Below are 6616 nucleotides of genomic sequence, written 5' to 3' on the forward strand. Positions count from 1 at the left end.
GTAGATAAACTTTATAAAGATATGCTTTCTAGCTTAAGACTTGATAAAAGTTGCTACAGCGTTCCTGCAGAGGAACAAAAGATTCATGTCAAATGATCAGATAAAAATACAAATGTGAAAAATATATCTTTAAATAAATATATTTGTAAAAGTATTAGTTATTTCAAAATGGTATTATCAAAAATACTGATTTATAAATGTTATTTGAGAGCGTTTGTGTGGGGTTTAAAAGTTATGTTATATGATTATTTATGTTTTTTTATATTCGTAAAGTAAACATCCAATGCCCTAAAGTATTATTACAATAGCATTTCGTATTATAAATAGGACAAAGGATTACACTCAAAGAACATTAATTGTAATTGTTATAGTGTACCCTTTATTGCACAAAATATGAACATTCTAATAAAATATATTATCTGTTACCTGGTACAAGTTGTTTGCATTGTTTCGCATATGATTATTTGTTATAAATGTCGTAAGTACGAAATACATATCCTAAACATAATTATATAAAATATTGAAACATTATTATTGATTAAAAGTACTTATCTATAATAGTATATCCAAAGATAATACAAGTTTAAGGAGTTGGTGTTTGCGTTTGACAGGGCTTTGGACACATAGATGCAAAACATGTAAATAGTTTAAAAGTATTCATAACCATAGGACGTTAAGTCTAAACTTAAATCGTAATGGTGCACAATGTGAAGCATTAATAATGCTTAACGAAGCTGCGATATTTGCAAGAATGACATTTGCATAACTTCACGTACAATCCATACAATCATAATCGGTAATAATGAACGATTCAGAGAAAAAAACACAAGCGGGATACGCAACCCTACTGCTCATGTTTATTTTTATTTCTTTTAACTTCTAATAATAGGAGGACGTATAAGAACCCATGGCTCAAGATCGGTGTCTAGGTGACTTCATTAACACATGTAACCTCTAATTTTAGAGAAATCTACAAATATGCAGCTTTAACTATATCGTGAACATTAATTATTCTTTCAGAAAAAATGAAAATAACACATGGTTAAATTTATTTTGTAAATTTACAGTATAAATACACATTAAACGCATCCTGTATGCACTTTTGAAATCAACAAAACACTAACAAATAATTCAAACCATAATGAACATAAACGTATACTTTTAAAAAATGTAGTTAAAGCATAAGTATTCGAATCGAATTACACACACACACACACACACACACACACCCTCACACACACACACACACAGACACACACACACACACACGCATGCTTGTATAGGTATCATTCCGGGGACCTGGACTTTAACATGGTTTTTGAGGCCATCATTAAAACGTTGTCCATTCTCTATTGCAAAACAATGAATACGCAGATAAAGGTAGGAAAGACACATTTCTATTAAACAATATTATACACGCAGTAATTACCAATGAAAACACTTCGAGGACCTTTCTTGCTGAGCTACACTTACGAGGACATCAAAGCGGGGCCGTTCATTTTCATATATTCACACACACTGGACAACAACATACAACACGAGGACCTTCATTTGCATATATCACACTGAAAAAGTTTGTACAAATTAAGGATCTTCATACATACAATGTGCAGATTTTAAATGAAAAAATACACAAATTTGCAGACACCTGGATCATAGTTTCCAATGAATTACTCGACAGTATTTAACAGTGGGCTTAGTCTATTACATCGCCAGTGATGATTGACATCAGCTCATAATCCAGCTTTGAAACAATGTTGCTCAAATCAGTCTTTTACCTCAAGGTTTCCATTGATAACCATTCTTATCCCGAAAGAAATCAAAATTGTTGCCGAAAGCGAATCCCAATATAATCAATAGTGTGTCAATACAAGCGTAAAACTGCATGTCATATTACTATGGCAATAAAGAGCAGAAGTGATTTGTACCAAAAATAGATATTCAAAACACTCTTTTTTATGTGGTTAGAAATATTCAGGTTCGATGAAAATTGTTGACACATAAGAATTAATAGTCCACATCCTTTAACCAACAAAAATACTTGCAAATTACTTTCTGATTTTTATTTTCTCAATTATTCTTAAGTACAAATAAAGTACAATAGTGAACATGTTTGTCATAAAGTAAATGAAAAGACGTTTAAATTAAAGATAGTTTAGTGTAGTTTTTTTTATATAGAATTTGATATACATATAAACATAGTCAAGTTTATCAATTTGATAAGAAAAGCTCGCAGTTGTCCTTAATAAGCTCTTCTATAGCCAAAGCAATAAATATTGAAAAATCTTGCTTTAATGACAATATTTTATACACATATTGTAAATCATGCATCAACAATATCGACAACAGATTTAGATCGTTATTCAATATTCAACTACATTGTAGAAACACGAATTATCAGGAAAACTGGTCAATGTGAGTTTTAGTTCCACTTAATGAAACAAGAGGGCCAATATTGTCCTTTATTGCTTACATGACAATCACTAATAACTCATTAAAACTGTGTTTTGATGCATGACCTAGTTTTTTACCCCAGATGACCCATCTTGTCCTTCAAATAATTAAGGCAAAAATTCAGACAAAATTTGGTATAGATTCAATCGGGACAGTAACTTCTGGAATATTCACAAGGTTTTCCAGAAATTTGCCTTAGTGAACTAATATTTGACCGGAAAATGCCCATTATCAAACTTGACCTACATATTATTGATACAAACATTTTGACAAAGTTTCATAAAGATCCAATCAAACAGTGATTTCTTAAGTGTTCATAATGTTTTCCCTTATTTTGCCCTCGTGACCTAGTTTTTCACCCAAAATGGCACAAATTCGAACTTGTCCAATTTTGTCAATATTAACATCCTGACCCTGTTTTGCTAAAATTGGGCTAAAAATTGAGTTCACAGGGTAAATATTGATGAGTCTCTCTTAATGCGATGCGTAGTGGCTTTATTACCAAGCGTATAAATTACGCATTAACATACTTGCTCAAGTATTCAAATATTGCATTACTTTAAAGCCTTAGTCTGATTTGTCCAAGCCTCTTACGTATGTTAGTTGACAAAATGCCAGCTCACAAACATATCAGACTGAAGGAATATCTTTTTAAGCTGTTACTTCCTGATGATTCACGTACAAATATGTAAAACCTTCGTATGGGTGAAGGTTTAAGCATATCTAGTTTCGTATGGAATGCTTGTTCAGAGCGATTGAATTATCGAAATAGCGTGTTCAGATCTCTATCGCGCGAAGCTTTTCAATAGACACATCACAATCATATTGTATTTTTTCTGTGGGGTTTTTTGTTTTTGATAATAACTTCCCTGTTGTTGTTTTTGTTACATTATTTTGAAGTAAAAATAACTTCCTCGAATGGGTGTTTACTACATGCTATCAGAGTACCATTTACCATATTTACCATTGAAACAATACTTTACCGAATTCATTGCAATTGTTAACGTCCGATCTAAATAAAAGATACAATGGAATTGTTAGTTTAGTTTACATAATTTTTCACGTGATAACACACACACACTCACGCGCACCCATACGTGTCTACGGTGAAAACTGAGGACACATGATTTTTGCCCACCACTGGGGACACCACTTTGCAAGCATGCTATGACCTTGAATTTTTTTTTACATATATAAAGTTGTTGATTGCCTACCTATCCAGCTATTTATTTTTAGACTAACCAATAAGGATAAAACATGAAATTTGACAGCTAAATGGGGACAGTTGCTTGATGCACTTCACACTGAGGACAGACGTATCACTAAGGACAAACCAACCACTGAGGGCAACTTACACACAGCCATTGAGGACTTCACACACCAGTTTCTGAGGACATCACACACAAATATATTTTAAGTACAAAACATTGTTTTTATATGAAAATGTATTATTTATCAATGTCTGTTATGTTATTTTTATAATAATTTATGTTATTCTATGATATTTGATAACTTAGACTTCTTTCTCAAATATATCGGATATTTAAGTACATGCACTATTGTTTGTTTCCAAATGGACAAAGTCCTACCAATGAGGGCTTACACACCGCTGTCAGGGGACATAACACACAGTTTTCATTATATTGCTCCGCTTACATATCAAACCTGCGTTTTAAATTATTATATTAATAATCTATATTAAAACATGGTAAGTTGCTAATATAGTAACCGAATATGATCACATAATCAAGTTTGATGATTATATTGTTCAGGTAAAGTCCTTGTGATTTATCAATATTTTGATTCGATTATCAGATACATCTAATATACCAGGTAGGGTTTACTTACGCCTCAATTTTTTCCGTGAAAGCAGATAAAGAACATTTTAATGCACAGTCGCAACATCAATTCTCTATTGTCTCAATATATACACCGATACTGCACCACTGCCTTGATATGAGGCGCTATTATCCCGTAACGTAATAGTGTGCTTTTTTCATAGTGTGATTGATAATGTTTTTCATTATTTTAATAATAAATAAGTTGCATTTGTATCATAACGATTCAAATCACCTCGTTGTAAAAGGTTCAAAGTGAACGTGAGTACCGCTCAGTCCATCCTCAACTCAGAAATTCATAATCAACTCTCTTCTGGCAAAATCGTTTACTTACATCGCCATCTATCGAATCTACATCGAAAAAGAGAAACGAAAAAGAGAAATCCATTCGTCTAATTCAATTTGCTCATTCGATGAAAACTGTTTTTTTCAACAGCAGATGACGAAAGAACAGCATGAAGTAGTATGTGTCTGGGGTTAAATGGTTCAGCGACATTAAGAAAAGTATTAAATTAGCGATAGCAATTACCTGAATTTCCGATAGTTATCACGAGCGCACATGATAGCTATTATGTCAGTTACGCTATTATAACGTGCGCTCTCAATAGTTTCATATGCCGAGGCGATATTATTAACCATGTTCGCAATAGAATTACGAGCGCACGCTATACTTACTATGTGAAGGTCTATCTTTGAGGTCGTGAGTGCGCGACGCAGAGGCCGATATACTGTAACTTGGGTTTACTAGTTCAGCGACATTTAGAAAACTCCTAGTATTTCATTAGCGATAGTAATTACGTGAGTACGCGATAGTTATCACGTGCAAACAAGACAGATAATCATGTTCGCAATAAAAATACGAGCGCACGCTTTAGTTACTATGTGAGAACGATATAGCTTTTACGTGCGCATGCGAAAGCTATTACTGGCACAAGCGATAGGTGATCAATGAAAAAAGTAGTCGGATGGTTTGTTAATTTTTACGTAAGAATGTGAAGAATTTATTCAATGAAAATGACGGAACGATAGCGCGAGATTACGGTGCAATAATGCCTAATCTCGCGTTTTAGACCTTGTATGGAATGAGTGATGTATTGGACGTCATCATTGATGACGTTCATTCGAACGAATGATAAAGGGGGCTAAGTTTCGTTAAGCTGGCGCATATAGTCGCGATTTGTGGCGCTTGAATACTGGCCGAGCACGTTTGCTGAAATTTGACATGTATATGGACAAGAATGCGATCTACCTGTTGGCGTAGGCGTTATACCTGGGAAAAATCAAGTTTTCGAGTATTTTGCGTTTAAATATTTTTATGGGAAAGAGCACGCGCGCATGACGTCATGAAAGGCGCTTAGGCTAGCTTCCATCTTGCTACGAAACAAAGAAACTGACGTTACGCGTTATTAATTTAATATAAAGTTAGGCGTTTAATCGATACACAAAGACGTAATAATTGTGTTTGAATATCAATCGGAAGTACACATGCATGTCTTTTGTGCACAGTGTGGTTTTTTAATAAACATGACATAAATCTATGTGTTATTCAACGTATTGTGTGCGACGAGTTGAAGAGAGGTTTACACGGCTAGGCTTTCCGAGATAAATGTAAGTACACACTGGTATTAGAATGGTATTCTATTTATCCGATAATATCTTGAATATAAATGATATTGAGACAATTATATTATTAGGGTTTAATAATTTATTATTTAATCAATAAATAAACGCGAGCAGCAAATCAATTAATTTCGTTTATAGTGGAAACCGAAAGTAAACAAAGCAACCGTCAAAATGGCTGACGACATAGCAACGTAGGAATTAACACTCAGAAAATATTTACAAAATAAGATCATCAGAAATGATATAAAGTGAACGCTAATTCGCTGTTTTGACGATAAGTATACGATCTATTGAAAAACCATAACATTTGACATAAAAACACCCGCGGATAATCCGATATGGAAATCTTCAGCGTAACGAAATAGCAGACACCACACAGCGTCTCATCTGATTCTACGCTGTTTGCCAAGGCCGATACTATAATGAATGGAAATGCACAAACTCAGTAACTGGCAAGCATATATGCATTAGTAGGTTGTTTCGTGATTATTTAGAAACGACTACATAATTCTTTTGGTTCAGCCAGTGCAACTTAAGAGAAATAAGTATAAAAAGTTTCTACACCTGACAACAATGTGCCAACTTAATACAAGGTAAGTTGTTTACATTATTTAAAATATTGCAACAATAAACAGCTGGTACAATGTAATGTCATCATTTTAATTTTAATAAGCCCGTGGTTAATTACCCTTTTTAATCTT

At 33.4% G+C, this 6616-nt stretch overlaps 1 long non-coding RNA gene across 1 annotated transcript; it reads left to right on the forward strand.

The window, feature by feature from the left end:
* The first annotated feature begins 5404 nt into the window (after positions 1-5404).
* LOC127880579 (uncharacterized) lies at positions 5405-6376 on the forward strand. The gene is made up of 2 exons (XR_008049634.1): positions 5405-5900; positions 6268-6376. It is a non-coding gene; the product is annotated as an uncharacterized LOC127880579 (long non-coding RNA).
* The last annotated feature ends 240 nt before the right edge of the window (positions 6377-6616 follow it).

Source organism: Dreissena polymorpha, chromosome 5, assembly GCF_020536995.1.
Source record: "Dreissena polymorpha isolate Duluth1 chromosome 5, UMN_Dpol_1.0, whole genome shotgun sequence".
In the NCBI taxonomy this organism is placed as follows: Eukaryota; Metazoa; Mollusca; class Bivalvia; order Myida; family Dreissenidae; genus Dreissena; species Dreissena polymorpha.